A 19,183-nucleotide genomic window follows, 5' to 3' on the forward strand; every position below is an offset into this window, starting at 1 on the left:
TATTCCTGTCAAAAAGGAGGCAACAATGCTGCTTGTTGCCTTGTTTCCCCGTTTTCAAAGACATTTGTTCTTTGATAAGGTACCGGAAACAGTTAGCGACATGCTGGTGGGAACCTATGGAAAAGAATACACTTTCTATCGATTGTGTTTTCCTTATCCCCTGGTGGCGTTTGCTGGGTGTGGGAATAGGCAGCATTCTGGGCACTGCTGCTCTGAGATAGCATTCACAGACCTGAGCACAAGAACGGACTGCATTCAGCTCAGGGAACCAGGGGCCCCACATTGCAGAATTGTACACAGGGATGGACAATGTACACTATCTTTGGTTTTGACACAAAGAACCAAAGAAAGATTTTATTGTGAGGTTTGGCAGGTCTTGTTTGCAGACTCTCTCTCAGTCCCTCCTGCTTGCCCGGTCTCCATATTTACTTGCTGTGTTCCTGTTGCAGCAATTTCATTACGTATGTATTACTTCACATTTCATGACTAGTTTGTTAATGATAGATACACTGTACTCATGGTACTGTAGTTACAACACACTGTCCCCGTCACCGTCTCTCTTTTTCATCTACATATATACACTTTCTGCCTTTATATTCTTATTTTTTCCTTACACATTATACCACCACCCAGCTTCTGTCCAAGTATTCAGTCACTCTGCCCACTCTCTATCACTAAATTTGTTAAAAATCTGTCACAAAGTGAAATCTTCATGTTTCTTTTAAAATGAAAAAGAGAGGAAATAAAAGGCGATTTCACCGCAAATCCTTGGCTTTTTTGATGCTCCATCAAATACTACAGTTAAACATTTGTGCAGCACATGTTCAGAAACAAGTAGCATAATATTTTTGTTGATATTGATATAATTCGTTCTTGTTAGTAATTGGCATTTCTGCGTGCTGAATGTCTCCACTGATTTGTGATCCATTCAGTGCCGGAGCTCATCAGATGATGTGAAGGCTAAGCGTTTTTAATAGAAGTTGGACCCACTGCTGCCACCCACAGAGACACCACATTGCATTGGGTAAATTAGTATTATGATTTTAAGCGATAAATACCTTTTCCACCTAATTAATCCACCACATCACAGGGGGATATGACACCATGAGCCCAATAGATCAAGGACCACAGATCAAAGGCACCACCACTGTTAGAATCCTACACAGGCATGAAGAAGGTTTCTTGTTTATTTCTATGTACAGATGGCCTGTGAACTAATGACTAAAGAATACAGCAATATACGCAAATTTGTTTATTGGTTGTTGACCAAATGATGTTGCATCGTTGGTCCACCAATAAGCATGTCTAATTAGGCTGTGGGGTTGCAAAACTTAAGACTGAAATTTTAAGGCTTGTTGAAATTCCTTGTTCAGAAAAACATCAGTCATTAGCATAATGTATCATTTTAAGCGTGTGCCTTGAATTACTGCCATTTGTAGTTCAGCAGCTTATGATCAATATGTAAACTGTGATCTGATCAATATGTTAAACTAGAAAGTGCTGCATTTAAAAACTTTTTCTTTGATTGTTCACACTCAGAGCTGGTAAATTTATTGTTTGGTGTGGTTTACGGCTCATTGGTAAGGTTAGTGTTAGCAAGTATATTAGCATATAGGAAATGTCAGTTACTGCTTGAGTAGGACAATTAACAGTTTTCTTCTCCATAAATAACATTCACAATTTTTCGCTCCTGTGAAAAGCAAAGCTTCACTGTGAAAACAGAATGATTTTATTGAGAAGTGCCATCATAAAATGAAGATTTTCCCAAACACACTAATACTTTGTGGTTTGCTTTGCTATGGTTATTACTTTATTTCTAATTTTTATTTATTTTGTGATAGATTTTCCCCTGGTGGTGTTGTGTTTTATTTTGGGTTTATCACTTTGACATTTATTACACTGACAAGTGAATAAAATATGTAATAACTGACACTATAAAGGACCCAAAACTGCATTATGAAGTTGCTGTGACATGTTGTTATGGTCCATAATATTCAAAGCAGTGCACTCTTTTTGGCCTGTCCTCAACCTGACATAAGAAAGAAGCAAGCTCGGGCCTTCTCTTTATTTAACAAACTGGCTGTGCTCTAAAAAAACGTCAGTGTTCTGCCAAGTTTACCACATATTCACTGTTTACTGATGGCTGTTACACATGTGGTTTTTGCATATGCTCTCCTCTCCCACTTAAATCATCTGCGGTCCCTGGGCTTTCTTTTGACATATGCATCGTTGGTGCTGCCATTGCAGCTTAAATTTTTCAAGCAAAGAAAAGGCATTTGTATGAAATAATAATGACCATTTCAGACATTTATATTTTCTGCATCTGACTGTCATCTCTCCCTTTCTTTCTCTCTGTGTCCACCACAATATCCCAAACCTCCTATGCACATCTCTATCATAATTTTCTTTATGTAGTGATGCACTATTTTCCTATAGTTGTCGTTGTTTTCGGGGTTATGGTTTTTGATGTTTTTGTGGGGTTTTGCAGGATTGGGAAATATTGCAAAGCTTTATCCTTCCTGACCCCTGATAAACCAATTTGACCATTTGCTCCATATTTTTGATTCATAATGACTCGCGAACTAAAATCTACAACCACGGCCTCCAACAAAGCCGAGCCTTGGACCTCCTCTCTTGGGAGTCACTCCCAGATGTCAGAAATCCTGCGTTGACTGGACTGACTTACTGAATTGGGACTACAGTCTTGTCCTGAATAATTCATACAACTGTATCAAGTGCTTCATTAATATAGTATTACATGCCATGTTTTTAAAAAACAAGACTATGTATCATATGAAAATAGTATTTTCAGTAGAATATTTTGTATATTTTAAAACATTCTCCATACAGCACATTTTACTGAGGGCTTGCATGCCATAGGATAGTCCTTTTGTTAGGTTAAATCTTAAATTGTCACTCAAAACATTCTCCATAATTTATTGAAGGTAGAATTGTGAAAATTCCCACTTCTGTCAGACTACATCAATGTAAATGATGTACACATGTCTTGTGGCATAGAATCTCGTTCAAAGAAGCACTATTTGTTTTGTCGCTGTTTCTTTGTGTAGGCACGTCTACAGTCTCAGCAGAGTGTAGATGTCACAAAGCATTAGGAAGTATGAGATTCAGGATGTTCCATTTAATCTCCTTGACTTCCCCAGTTAGCAGAGGAGCCAAGCAGCAGCTGAGGGAGCCCCAGCATCCTGTAGAACAAAGCTGGCTGACATGATGTTTGCCTGAGGGGCCTGCACTCACTCTCTCACTGGCATAGTCTGCAAGCATGTAAAACAATGAGAAACCAGTCAGCTGACAGATACACTAAGCTGCAGTCACTTTGAATGACAACAGTGCATGGGAGAAGCAGCGGCAGCCCCAGTCTGGGACTTAGTACAAACAGCTTTGCGAGCACAGAAGTATCAGTGAGTATCAGAGCTATCAGTCAGAGTTTCCCAGATCACGTTATTGTAGTGTTGTGCAGTGTTGGAAATCTGTAGACTGATCGCATTGTGTATTGACAATATTTTATACATAACAGCATGTGGAAGGAATGGCTGCCTACTCGCATGTGTGACTGTGATGTGTTCTCCTTCATTGCAAAGGCAGTAAGTAAAGCACAGCGGTCACTTTGATTACCCAGAGTGCTGCTGTGGCCTGGGGTTAAATAGGAGCAGATGCCTCCTCAGACAGAAGGGTGAGTGATCCCCCCCCCTCAGCTCCAGCTCCTGCCCCGGACGCTTCTCAAGGCTCCCAGTTAAGTTTTCCTCTCGTGTAATAATGATCCATGGCAAGACGACACGTCTGACCCCCATGACCCCAAAGGGTATAGAAATTATAATCAAAGAAGTTATTTAGATTGACCTGATTTGACGCTCAGCTGATGGAAATGCTCCACTGCTCTGTGTCAGTGTCGAGTTGACCCTTTCCTGTTTACCATCAGCTTCAGAATCAGGTTACTGTCGTTGAGTTCGATTGAGATATGCAAGGCCACCCTGTGCTCAAAAATGTGAACAATTTGTTACAACAAAGGAAAAAAAATGTGTTTGATACACTTTGTTACTTCAGTTACCTAAAAAAAAAAGACAGAAAAGTGAAGAGAAAATTGAAGTCTGTCTGACAAATCAGCTTTTACACAGTTCAAGGAATCCTCACAGACACACACAGACACACACACACACATACACACACAGTCTCATGGGTGTGCAGGCGGCACTACCACCGCTCCCTCTACAGGTAAAGAGGCCCACTCAAAAGGGTCATATGGCTCAGCCTTTGGCTTTTCTGCCCGTACTCCTGTGCATCTCTGGGGTACATGAGACTCTTCGGCATCCACCACTTCTCTCATTAGCACATGCCAGGCTGCTAGTTGCTGTGGCTGAATCCAGGGCATGTCAGGAGCCATGTCTAGGAGCCACTTGAAATGACAAGATGAGAATGAGGGCCAGGGGCTGGCATATGGTGCTGATTAGCAGTCAAGTTTACAGGGGTTCTCCATCCACAGAACATAATCAGACCTACTCCCAGCATCCTGCCCACTGAACATCATCTTGCACACATTGATTCCCCCAAGATGCCACAGATCCGTCTGTAAAAGAAATTGTATCCCATTATTTTAAACTTTTGCTCCAAAAGGAAAAACTGAAGTTGTGTCTTTTTAAACTGGGTCTTACTTGGCTGATACAAATATGTGTTTGATGATTTTCTTGTAAACAGGTCTTTTGGAATTAATGAAAATGAAAAGCAAGTTCTCAGACTTACCCTGAGGGACCTTGTCAAATGTTGATGGATTTCTGTGTGCACTGACAAGTAAAAACTAATATCTAGAAAATAAGAAATCACAAAACTATTCTACATATTAATGAGTGATTTCAAACAGTCTATGCCTGCACTGGATGCACCTCCCTGCCCACCAGGCACAGAGCACAACTCCCCTCAAACAAAACTTTCAGTGCCACAGTCGAAGCAGCAACATCTGGCTCCTCATGTAGGCACTTATTAGGATCAAATTAAGTAGAAATGAATGGGATGATACATGACAGGGTGCAGATGTTCAAAGCCGGGGTGTGAAAATCTGAGGGCAGAAAACAGCTTAATGAATTCTGCGTCTTACAGCAGGGGTGAGGCTTTGGGTTCACAGGTTAAAAAAAAAGGCTAATTAAATTCTGAAGCAGACACACAAGAAAATAAATGTTTGTTGCTTGTCGCTCCCCTAATTTACCCATGGCACGCTTAGGGACAATGTTATGATTTGCAGTTAATCAAGCAATACAGGGAAGTCTAAGTGAATGGTCTGCTCTTTTGTGATTTATGAACAGATTTGTAGTATATCAGACTTGGACCTCTGATGCTTTGGCTGAAGTACTTGACATATTAGCTGAACCATCACTCAGACCAGGTTGGTGTCAGAAAACATTTGGACTTGAATACATTTTAAATTCATAATCTTGTTTGTATACATTTGTACAGTTGGATTATTTTTCAAGTTATGTCAGGATATCTTACTTGGCAAATATATATATATATTTATAAATGTCCATTACTTAAACAGTCCAGCACTGTTTTATGTAAACTTCAAAAAACTTCACACCCACACACCAGGTCTGGCACCAGGATGAAGTGACTGAGGGGGCTGTTAAAAATTGCGAGGGTGCAGTTTTTTTCATAAAATAAAATTAATTGATTTAACCATGCAATAGCCTCAGAAAGTCTAAATAACAACAGCATAAGGCTACTGTTTCAAAATCAAAGAATACATTTATTAATCAGAGCATTCACATACGAACGTAGCTCCAGCAGAGTGCTAAATATTTTTGAATTTATTAACGATTCTCTGTCAAAATCAGCAGGGGAGGTGCGTAGAAACAGCTGTTTGCTGCTTGTAGTTCTCTCTCTCTCGTTGACTGTCCCTTCACTTCCCTGTCGTTTCCCTTCTGTCTGTCTATTGCTCCAATGGAGGAAAATGGAATTAGGGCCGAAGGTTCTATTTACAACCATGAAAAGCAAGCAGGCTAAGTAACCGAACTAAGTTACGTGTTCTGTCTGTCTGTCTATCGATCTCCTCTGCTCCGTTTCAGTACTATGGACAGCGCGGCCCAAGCATGCACCTATGCAAATAACCTAAAATTATTGCTTGTTATTTTTCTATAGATGCATAAAGATTAAACAGAGGGGGAAAAATACAACTGAGGGAGCTTAGCCCCCTTAACCCCCCTTGTGGCATTGGGTCCGCCACACAACCCCCCCACAGTATAATAACTTAGTATCACCTTTGACAGGTAGACAGCACAGACTTACACTTGGCTGTTCAGTTGATAGCAGGTTTCTTTAGAGCCCTGAGACTTGAGCAGGAGTGGGAAAATTCAGTTGAACATAAATGATGTCATCACCCATTTAAACGTGACTGTTAGCTGGCTGTTGTGTCTGAACGACTCGATAGTTACCTCATTGTTGAATCACAATTCTCTTAATTACATCCTTGAGATCTGTTATTTTAGTTTATTTTCCTTCTTTGGCGTGGAACTACTTCTCTTCTAAATCACTTGAGTCTCCCCTTCCTCGTTAATGTCTCCTCAGCATGCATACTGAGCTCCAAAACTGCACAGGGCCAAGTCTAATTTACACATTTTCACCGGCATAATGTTTAAGGGTGTTTTCCCCCTACAGACTAAATTGCAGATTGGGTATGTCTGTCTGTGTGTGTTAACAAAGTAGTAATTTTAACCACAAGGTTTTCTCACCTTAACCAAGTAGTTATTTTAACCCAAACCAAGATGTTGATTATGTGTAGTGAGATCAAAAAAAAAAAAAAAAAATTAAGCTGTGATGTCATCCTGTTGATAATGAAGTCAAATCAAAGAGGGCTTCTGTGTTTTTCTGGTGGGCATGGACCAACGACGTATTTTGTTGTTAAATTTGGAGGACTCAATATGTATATGACACTCAGCTAAAGGTTAAACAGATGTAGGTCTTTGTGGAGTTCTTTAATCAAATATAAATGATAAATATCTATATTTATGATTCTGAAATAAATTTATTTTTACTGTTGCAGCACAGGAAAATGCTTTGAAATAAAAGAGGAACCCTGCACTACATTTATCTGTACAATAGATTATTGAACAATACTTGTAACAGCGTAAACAGTAACAGAAAAGTTCTGTTTGTAATAGAAGTACCACTTTAGCATAATCACATACTTTACATGAAAAATTAACGTAACAACTTAACCAAGCAACTTATTCAAATATTGCTTCACATATCCATACATTTTTGTGTGGTTGCCGGGCCATAGCACATACAAATAACTCAAAGAAAAGGTGGGAGGTACAGGAGCATCAGGTCAAATTTGTATAACACTGAGAAAATCCAAGTATGATATGTTTTTGCAGTCCATGTGCTTCTGCCACTACAGACCACATTATAATTTGAACAAATTAATTGATCAAATGATTTGAAATTTTGTGAATATTCTTTAATAAAGTTTTAAATTTCTTTTCATGAACTTACCAGACATCGCTAAAGAAGTCTTTCGTATCGACACTATTCTTGATTCAGCATACAGTGCGTTATCGTCCTCGCATAAAGCAAAAACAAACAGTAGGCTGTGTCCAAGGCCTTTCTATTGTAGGCATCCGGAGGGAGCAATTCTTTTTACAATTCTAAGTGGAAAGCAGGTGAGTTATTTCTTTGGCTGTGTTTTACACATGACTGTGTTCATGCATATTATAGAGCACCTATAAAAGATTTTTAAGTGCGGACCTTCTCCTCTGCACAGGAAATATATCATACTTTGTTCCAAGTGTTCTGACGCATAAACGCACATTTTTGGTAATTCGCCGCTAAGAAAAATACTCAGTAGCATTTTTTTCTCTGTGCTAAAGCAGAATATATACCGTAGTATATACTGCAGATGAAGGGAAATGCAGGTCTTCAAAATTGAAAATCTTGAATAAGGTGATGCAGAGGCGACAGAAAAAAACCGAGGTGCACACATGTACATACTAACATACAGTACAAACAGACACACGCACACACATACACTTTTCTGACTTTGCAAGCACACTCAATCTTCCTGGGCTGGCACTTCCAACAGGAAACTGACAGTATTATGTGACACCATGGAATGTTCTAGGGAGCAGCAGCCTAGCAGCACTGACCTACACCCAACAACAATACCTCTTTTTGTCCTGCCTTTCCCTCAAAATCTCAGCTCCCCTCTCAAATGCAGGTGTGGTGCTCCGCAATATACACACTTTATTTTTTTATTTTTTCAACAGGCATAATTATAAGAAATGAAGTCAGTGTTCTTTTGCACAAATCAGAGCACTCAAGGGAATGACACAATTCTCTCTATACAGGGATTTACAAGAACTGCATGCTACAGTACATGCCAACTTTCAAATAAGTTGAATGAAAATAGAATGTGATTGATGAACCAATAAAAATGAAAAAAAGAAATGCTGGAAAATGGGAAGGTTTAGGCATCCATTCAGTGTATGGACATTGTTTTATAAAACTGTCGTTCCAATGAGATCCTGTAGTACTGTACATGTCAGAAACATTTGCTATGAGCAGCATTTGCTATGGCTGTTCTATGAAAATTATAAAATGTTCATTTTAAAGCTCTGCAGCAGGATGTCTAAATTGGCTGAGCAGTAGACTTTAAAATTACCCACATGGCTTCAATACAGTATATAACCCATTAATATTTCAGTCCCTAATCACACTGTCAACACTAATAATAGCTCTTTTCTAGCATTAAAAAAAAATATATATATTCCTTTGTTTTGAAGCCTTTCCGCTAGCATGGCTATAGGGATGACTATGTTGGTCTGTTAGTTGTTCAGTCTGTCAGTCCACCATGTTGATCCAGACTGAAGCAAATCCAATGCCTTGAAATTTTTGTGCAGACATTCATGGTTCCGAGGAGATGAATCCTACTGACTTCAGTGATCCCCTGACTTTTTCTCTAGCACCACCATGTGATTGACATTTGTGGTTCAAACTGGATGAAATGAAATTTGCCGCATATATTCCATATAAGTCCACAGAGGAGGAATTCTAATTACTTTGTTGATTCTTACTTCTCCTCTTGTGCTAACAGCAGGTCAAATTTTTCACTCATTCAGGAAAATATCTCAGCTACTTGATGGATTGGTACACAGTTTTGTAAAGACACTTATGGTGTCCAAATGATGTATCCTAATGACTTTGGTGATACTTTGACTTTTCCTCTGGTGCCACCAGCAGGTTGAGATTATTGGTTATTGAAATATTCCCTGGGTTTTCAGTAAAGGGCTTTAGATTGGAAGTCAGACTAATGCTACATTCACATGGATTCAGGCAGATGGTAGAAGGCAGACGAACAACACCTTCTGAATGGCATGGGAATAACAAACAAACCATCCAACAGAATGGCGGGATGGGAAAAAACGAAACACCCATGACGATATGTTGCTATGGTGATGTTGTATTGTTTACAAAGAATGGAATTAAAATATACTAAATAAAATTATTTCGTGTCTGTTATTTTATGCATGTAATTCATGTAGCTATAAAATGCAGCTTTCTCTTAATATTCTATTGCAACCTTAAAATTAATGTTAAATTCCCTCCAAAACTTCCCTAAAATCCTCAGTAGGATTTCAAGCTCTTATCGTACAATTCCGGGTGTTGTTGCACCAAAATTATTAGCTTCTCATCCAGATTGCCCATGTTTTCTCCTTGTGTGAGGGAGCTACATAACATCCAGTTGTAAATTCTGTTATGGAGGACGGCAAAAAGTTATATTTTAGTTTTTGACAGCAATGCTGTCTACTGTTACCCTTGCCAGTATTCTATGCCAGGCTCACCTAATTTTACTGTCCTGCTCTCGTCCACTAAAAAGATATCTGGTTTGCTGTCTATTGTCTGCCTGAATCCATGTGAACACGGTGTAAATGTGACACTACTAAATATGTCAATGTCAAAACAATTGTGCAGTTTTCAAAGGAGCCTGTCGTAAGATTATAAGAACACCATGATGAAACATTTTCTTTTGAAATGATATGAATGATATACTGACCAAAACTTAAGAAATTGTTGGGTTCAGAAGTGATATGTGTGGGGCGAGGTTGCAGATTGCAACCACATGAACACACCTCCCCTTAACCTCCCCTTCCAAGCATGGAGGAGAACCTGTAGTGGCTGCGAAGCTCGCGAAAGAGTCAGTTTTTGGCTCTAGAGAGGTTTGTCCATTCTGGGCTACTGTAGAAACATGGTGGTGCAACAATGCAGGCTCCATGGAAGAGGACCTGCTCCCTATGTAGATATGAAAGGCTCATTCTAAGGTAACGAAAACACAATAATTCTTAGTTTTAGTCAACGATTCTGAGGTGATTATACATGAATTAAAGCATACTTATGAATATTATATTCCATTTCTGCCAGTAGATTCCCCTAAATCTAACACACTGGTCATTTAAAGTAGTATATTCAGAAATTTGGATATATGAAAATCTCTATGTGCTGCAGATTTCTTTTTGTTCTGTTTGTAAATACTTAAAGGCCTTTCTATTACTTAGCATCCAGCAAGAGTCAAAAGCTCACCATTCCAGTGTATATCTAAGTAATTTAATCCTGGTCAAGTATGCATCTTAAATCTCACTTAGTCAAATACAGATGTCACACATGTTTCACCACTTTACCACTTTTTAAACCAATCAAAGGGAAATAAGTTTGAAAATGTAAAGTGAAAAAAATGGAGAGTGTGACTAAAATATGTTTAACAATAGTTTACATTATTAATACAGTAGACTTAATATATTTTTTTAGGATTTGATTGAGCTTTATTTTCCTGCGTGTCCTGATGAGGGGGATTTGAGGCTTGCCATGGCTTCACTGGGGTTTCAGCCACACAGCAGGAAGAAGATAAAAAGGGGGGCTTTGGAGTAAGAAAAAATCACAGCGCATTAAAAACAAATCTACTGGGGGATCCACCAGCAGCTTAAGTGAGCCAAGACGATTAAAGGGTCAATGGTCATAGACTGCAGGTTGAACATACCTGATGCCACTCACCTTGGTCTGCAAGAGGCGTTGCCAAAGCCAATCTCTCAAAATCAACAACATACACAGGAGACAGAGTGAAGGTCAATGCAAGGTTACAGGAGATAATGACGACTAGCTCAGCAGATCTCTTGGCTTGTTCAGTCATTCTTACTATACAAGTCTTAATGAGTATTTTGGATTTCTAAATTGTTTTCCCAACTTTTAGGCAGCCATTAGCTTCAATTTATTACAGTATCATATGAAAATAAACGTTAAGATCTTAAGCTTGAATTCATTATGTTTGCTTTTGCTGTTGCCAAAATTATTTTATTGTTGTGTGTTATTGCAGTTGTGAGTGCAGATTGATTTGAAAAGTTTGCCCTACTACACACAGCATTAATGTAACTTTGAAAAAAATGAAACCAGGCATTAAGTTTGCTCTAAAAGTTTACAGTTGACCCTCCATTAGGGGTGCGCAATATGACCTTAAAATAATATTATAAGTATTGTCAATCTATTGTACTGGTAGGTGTTTTTTCAATAATACTTTTGATAATATGGTCTACAGAGCTACAGTATAAATGTAATTACAATATACAGTACTTGTGATTATGTAATTTAATGCATAATATAGTATATCATATATAATTTAATTATATAATATCAGCTGCTGTGGCCTGACCTATACACCGAGCCCCTGTATTTAGTCTGTGTGATAGATGGTGGATTTACAGGACTTTCGGAGGAGCAGAGAGACACATGTGGCTTTGTGCTCTGAATTAAAATTAATCTGATCACTGGACCTGCTGTAATTACAGTAGTCATTTGAGTCCAGCTGATCAATACCAAACTTTTAACTAACTTCAACTCAGGGCAGACCATATGGGTAAAATGTATGTCCAGCTGGTAATTATCAAATTGACTGTAGCCTACTGTTGGCCCAGCAGTGCTGTCTGCTCTCCTCTGCTTGTGAGGTGACTTCTTCCTCTGAAATCCCGATCTGTTACTAACTATGCTGTTAGCCCCTACTCTTCCCAACTTGTAAAAAACAGGTTTTTTACTTTTTACGACGTTGCAACATGCCGCTCTGATTAATTACTGCGTTGCAATTGTGCATTGTCATGACTGATCAATTATTGACACCTGAGCTGAGTCAGATCCTGATGGAACTTGTCTTGCAGTCAGTGCAGTTACTACTAGATGACAGAGTATGTTATATTGATTAGCACCTCTTTTCTAGATAAATGCTGGCAAACTACCTCCAAACAACTGAAGTTGTTCTATTTTTAAAACTATCTCCTCTACAGGGAAGCAAGTAACAACTTTACATTTACTCTTAGCCACGTCCATTGCTGCTTGACATAATGTGAATATGTCACCACGTCACAGTACTCTAAATATTATACTTTTATCACATTAGGATTTTTGTTGGTATAATCATGAACAACATGTTATGGCATACCCCCAGCCTCCATAACTATCTGGTGGTTCTCTTTTACACTTTCTGAAGATCATTAGGCCATTGGCCAAAGCACCACAATCAACAGCAATTCAACAACCTTGGCAGACATAGAGGGCTGCAACGATTAGTCGATTAATAGATCAACAAAAAATTAATTGGCAATTATCTTGATAATCCAATTATTACTTTAGTCCTTTTTCTAACAAAAATGCAAAAAATACTCCAGTTCCAGCTTCTCAAATTTTAATTTTTGTTACTTTTATGTGTCATACATGACAGTAAACCGAATATCTTTGGGTTTTAGACTGTTGGTTGGACAAACCAAGACATTTTTAATACATCTTCTTGAGCTGTGGGAAAGTAAAATGCATATTTTCCACTATTTTATGACAACTCATAGACTAAATGATTAATCGCAAAAATAATCGGCAGATTAATTGAGAATGAAATAATCATGATTTGCAGCCCTACAGCCATATATATACATTATACATACAGTACTACCTCAGGTGGATGAATGTGACCGCAAAATGAGTCCTTCATAAAGACAAGCATGTATTGGTGTAGGTTTTCCTTCTGCAAGGAAGGATCATCTTGATTCCCTGCTTCTGTGTGGAGTTAAAATGTTCTTCCCAAGTGTTCACATAGCCTGGCCTGCTGGGACATGCTTTATTTCACTGCAAACATGTAATGCATCAAATCAACAGAAAATGAATTGGTACCCCATGATTTTTAAAAGGTACAAACTTACAAGATAGAAAACTACTGAATTCCAGCAGATTTTTGATCTGAATGACTCCATTGGCTTAAAAAAGGTACTACTGTATTCATGTTCTACTGTAAACTAAAAAAATTAGTGAAGAACAAGTGAATACACATTTTCCCCTTTCGAAATTTCCTTTTAGTGAAACACAGAGGGTGGACTGCAGTGACTCAACATTTCGGCGTATCAATAAGGGCCTCTCTCTTTCCTATGTCTGGTGTCACAAGTGGCGACTCTGAGTGGCTCCCCAGCCAAAGACCTGCTTTATCAAGCAGCCAATTTAACACGACAGCTCCTTTCATGCTTGTTGGTTTCTCCAGTGGTAATGGATTTCCTCAATGAGTGTCTCTCTTTCTCCAGGTTTCACACTTTTCTCTCTGTACTGCTGGGCCCCTCTCCAGATCAGATCTTTGGCTATTGACTTTGATTTCTTAAGGTAAGTGATCCGTCGCTCTAGGCCTGACCAGCATTGCCTGAAATCCGGCCTCACTTTGGCTCCCCATGCCTGATATTGTACACTCTAATGCAAAGTGAAGTAGCACGTCTAAATAGCCTGTCACTCCACCCCTTGCCACACCACTCCACCCATCTATGCCCAACCCACTTCCAAGTCTCTCTCGTCACCTCCTTTGGTTCCCCAGCTGGGACTAATTTCCAGTGTGTGTGGGTAATTTAAATGATACATTGATATTAAGGGGAATTAAATTCATTGATGACATTTTGGTTACATTAATAAAGACAGGCACTTTAGACAGGGAAGGAAGAGAATGAATGACTGAACAGGCAGCCTCTATGTGATGTCATTCACGTACGTTTAAAAAATAGTTGAGGGAACTTTTAAATAAACTCTCCTCATCCATTTATATCCTGCACTGTTAAACATATATGGAGTATTTGCATTATGAATTCCATTTGCACTTTGTTCGCGGCTCTAAACTAATCTCCTCTTCTTTTCTGTCAGTACACTAATAAATCTTTCTACCACTATAGCTGATCTCGGTCATCACGGCTGTTGCATTAATTGTAACCGACAATTTGTGTGGTTTCCTGCCCAAATTTGGATCGTTTTCAGAGCCTCAAGTCCTCCTGTTAGGAAATGCAACCTGCGATGTGTGAAAACAGTGTGTATATTGTTGTTTAATTGGCCAGCACGGTTGCTCATCCCAAGCCTAGTGCACAAGAATAAAGAATAAGATCAGGCACAAATCATAGGAAACGCACATGATCTGATTCTTCAAGGTTCAGTGGCCTGCCATATGATCTCTATAAACCAAATCACTGCTGGCTTCCTTACAGGCCAGCAGATGCATATGCTTTAACTGTAATGAAAGCCAAAAGCAAGCAACTATATATGGTATAGGGGCATTTCTCTATGTTGCTTTTGGTAATTTTGTCCATTTATGTTGTGTTGGTTCGCTACATGCACACATTAGTTCTTTGGTCAAATTGATGATATACACATGTCAGTGTTCAATCTCCCTAACCACCCAGTGGCTAAGCCTGTTTCATCATCAGCCTAAGTGATGCTACTGAGCATGAATAAGTTTGCACACCTGGTATGTAATAACTGTTGTTTCAAGAGACTGTCCTCCCATTTACCCCAAAACAACATATGTTTATGTTCAAGTGGAAGTCTGATTTTTGTCTGGCAGGAGCAAAGGAGGAAGTAGTGTGATGTTATGCTGCAGAGTGGCCGTGTCTGCAGAGGGAGGACAACCTCAGACTTTAACAGAGTTGTTTTAAGACGGTTGTTTGTTTCATGTTTCCAACTGTGAGTCAAAATTGTTTTTTCGAGACCAGAAGAAAGGGAAAGCAAGGACCACTGGAGCAGGACGATGAGTGGTTGAAGAGTCTGTTGGACAGCTCTTGTACTAAGCCGGAGATTGATGGATAAAACTTTGCCGGTGCCCTCAGACAAATCATGGTGGTAGAACTGATCACCTCCACAGATTAGACCATCCGGAAAAGCAACATCCCCAATCCCAAGGTGAAACAACTTTGAAATGGAACCCAGTCAAGCTATCTCTGTAGAATCTTAAAAATAAGAGAGGAAGGCCCCTGGATCCACTACTTGAACATCACCTTCCTACTGGCGGGCCAGGGGAGATGCATGGAGGTGTCAAACACAGTAGAATACCAAAATAAGTTGAATAATATGAAATCTTTACTTCATATAATCTTTTAACACACATAGTAACGGTTTTAAAGGGGATCCCAGCAGAAGAAGATTATTGATTGTTTACATTCAGTAGAGAAACAGAAAGTAATCGATCGTAACATGCAACATCGCCTTTACCCTGCAGAAATCTGTACATTTATGTTTCTGTATGACATATTTAACACCTGTAGCTGGCAACACTGCTGACCACTGCACATACTGGACCAAGCTGTAGCTCAACCCAAACACAGCTCAACAAAAACCAAATATTGTTCATTGATTGACGTGTGCTGGAACATCATGTACCTCAAATATGTTGGATAAAAACATAGCTGTGCTATGGGTTTATCTGTGTCTCCTCTTGTAGCTAATTTATAAATAGTGGAAAGAAAGGCTCACAAATGAATGAAAACCAAAGATAACATCAGTTTAATAGAGGGGAAGATGCATAGCAGCAAATTTGAAAATCCTGGACTTTGTGGTCTCCCTGAAAGAAGAGGGGGTGCCTTGAAATTGAGGTTTGTAGAAAACCCACACACACACAGACAGATTGTTTTTTCCTCTTTGATTTTTGCCATCCACTTGAACACACATTGATTGTAATTCGAACTTTGCACCACCAAGTAGAAAAAATATCAAACACTGAGGCTAAAACCAGGGAACAGAAGCACGTGCAACAGATTTTGAAAACTTGTGGCTACCCTGACTGGACCTTTGTTAAAACCCAAAGTGGGTCAAAAAAAATACTATATCAAAACAGAATCCTAAACGCAACACAAACGACAACCACACTGTCCTCCCAAAAACATCTTGTGTCTCTGAAAAATACTGGAGGTGTTGTACTATATATCAAAAACACTGTTACAGCTAGTGATGGGTATTGTAAGGATTTTATCAATACTACTACTCTTATTGATACTCCTTATGAGTCTCTTGAAAAACTGTTAAATATTGTCTCGAAGGATTATAAAATACTGTACAATGTTTTGGCGTCTGAAGAGTTTTCAAATTCACAGATCTCAAACTGGGCCTCCTCTTTTGTAATGTATGTCTTGTCAGTGCCTGAAGCAACAGGCCTCCAAATGCAGCCCCCTGTGTTGGTTCAACGCAGGGCTGATTTCGGTCTGAATGCCTGCTTAGTCTACATACAGACAGCATGTGGTTTAGCTTGTTCATAGCCATTTTCTATTAGCTTAACAAGCTCACTATGGCTGTGTAAAACATACCAGAGGCAGATGGGAGACTGTGAGTATAACAGATATAGATAACAAATATCGCATCTCTGCTACTTTATGTTTGTTGAACAGGTGTTTTGATAGTTTTAGTTATTTCAGGAAACATTAATCTTCAAAATCTCATTCCTGCTGTTTTCTGGCATCTATACCACCGCCTTCCCAATATTAACGTCACTGTGCCTTTCTTCGGTATACTTCGTCAGAGTAAATCCTGTGGTTGAGTGGAACACAACCTCATGGTTTATGTGTCTTCTTTTCTAACTACAGGGTTCATACAGTATTAACCCTCCGCCCTGATACCCACCAAGTCAGGGAGGTAACATATGCTTCTGTGTGGTTCTGAGACATGCATTACAGCCCTAGTTTCCACTGCAGCATGAATTTAATTTAATAAACTGTGTAAGAGTTTCTTTAATCCAAGTGTCCCAAGGTTGTGGGGGAATGGTCTCACTGTGGATGATAAGCAAGCAACCTATCCCAACATCCTGAATATTCTGAAGAAAAATCTTTATTTTTTTAGTGTAAATCATCAATTAATCCTTAAAAATTATAAGCACAATATGCATATAAATATAGCTATTATTAGCTCATGGCAGTTATCCAACGACGACAGGACCCAAGCCCAGACTGATTCTTTCAGCAGAGGTGAAATTTGCAGCTCCTAACCTTCCATTTTCATCCACTCCTTATCATACTCCTATATGTGAGGTCTAGGATGGGAGAGCAAAGTCACAAGAAACCAGATGACAACTGTTCTGGGAGCCAACACTATATTTCAAACCACACACCATTACATCCTTAAGTGTAGGAGTCACATTGAGAACATGGACTCTGGAAAAAGTGCATTACAATCTAGTGGACTAGTTGAAAGCTTTTAAAACCAGAGCCATAATATGAAACAGACGGTAGAGTTTGAGTTTGCTGCAGTGATTCCAGAAGCGAACATGTGTCTGAACAAGGTGCCAAATTTCTGACAACTTAGATATTCAGGGCTCCAACACTATTTATCCTCTGAATTAACAACATAAATGGACTTCAATAATTCATTCAAGTCTTTTTTCCAGAGCAAAGTAACTTTTGAAAAAGCAAGTCCGATGATTTTTTCAGACATGGGCTTTTACATCTTTTAAGCGCAAAACCACAGTGGAGATAACTGCCAAATCCTCAAATGAAATACACTGTACTTAACTGCAAAACCAATAAACTGATAAATTAATACTTTTCAATATGATCTCAATTCCCTCTTTCTCTTTTCATGCGTAATGCACATTATATTGGAGAATGCCAACAGCCTAAATAAATGTGAAACTTAACTCCGATGTTCATTATTAAGATATTTTCCAGGCCCCATTCGATTGGCACAGCATGCCTTCCTCCTTCTTTTTTCTCCTCTTCTTCCTTTTTCCTGTCAATTAACCTTTTTTTTTTTGTGTATTATTTTGCAGTTATCGGTCACAGTAAACATAGAATTCAGAAGAATTCAGAATGCTATGACTACTTGAGTTTTTTCATTAACCTTTCTTTTGATGTGCCTATTCATTGCATAATATCAATTAATATTAACATTTTAATATAAATACTTTATCTATGCATACAGTATATTTTACAGTTAAAGTAGTTTTTAAACAAATATTTCTGTGTTGATGATTAACTGAATCTAATGGTCTGAATTGCTGAAGGATGTCTTTATTCTGGGAGGAATACTCACATGCTGGATGTTGGAATTAATTGTGTCTTTCAGTGCTGATTCATTTGAATTAATTGTGATAGCACATGGGGCATTAAGGCTGAGTATTCAGGACATTCCTGTGTTCTCTTTCAGTGTTCAAGATTTGCTGGCCAGTGGTACATTAATGAGACATATTAGGATTACAGTAGATATTTAAAAGGCAGGGCAAATCAAAAGGTTTTGCCACCTCTGGGTGAAGGGTAATTGAGCTAGCTGGCTGTATTCTGTAGCTCTGTGGGAATGGGAGACAAAGCCACACTAATCATGCTACCATAATTGATACTGAGACTACTTCTTGTTCCACTAGTCATGCCACGGGCATTGCTGAAACCATAACAATAGAATTATTCACAACTCCTCTTGAGTCTCACAATTACGCTGGTTCAATGCATGCTGAATATGCCAACTAATTAGATGAGAATAATAAAGATCATGGATTCAGTTCTGAGACTTAAACTCTAATCATCTGTTTGGGGAGCCAGTGGGGATTCTCAGTTGGCCTTATTGCACAGTAATTAAAGCTTCTTCTCTTCTTTGCTGACTCAAATTTACCAATCCATTTTACAAAATATATTTTCATGTAATGTCACATCTAACATGTACCACTACCTAGTACATGTAATGGAGTCTTGCCACTTTCCTTACTTCCTTACACCTCCTTACGCTCTAAAGTCGATTTGAGAGGTGGGGCTATGGCATGCAATAATGGAAAGACGTGGTTAGACGCAAATTCAATGGGACCATGAGAAGTGACACGCCAGTGCCAGATGACAATGTTTGAACTTAAGTTAAAAATTTGTGTCTCCTGAGGCATTAT

At 38.8% G+C, this 19,183-nt stretch overlaps 1 protein-coding gene across 4 annotated transcripts in view; it reads left to right on the forward strand.

The window, feature by feature from the left end:
- The window catches only part of LOC121896996, a 235,058-nt gene that overhangs the window by 90,045 nt on the left and 125,830 nt on the right, over window positions 1–19,183 (forward strand). For all 4 annotated transcript variants that reach the window (XR_006096161.1, XR_006096163.1, XR_006096162.1 and 1 more), the window contains exon 2: window positions 13,605–13,680. The gene's annotated coding sequence lies outside the window, so the exon portion shown is untranslated. The remainder of the gene's footprint in view (window positions 1–13,604; window positions 13,681–19,183) is intronic.

The sequence above is a fragment of the Thunnus maccoyii genome, chromosome 1, assembly GCF_910596095.1.
Source record: "Thunnus maccoyii chromosome 1, fThuMac1.1, whole genome shotgun sequence".
NCBI classification, from domain to species: Eukaryota; Metazoa; Chordata; class Actinopteri; order Scombriformes; family Scombridae; genus Thunnus; species Thunnus maccoyii.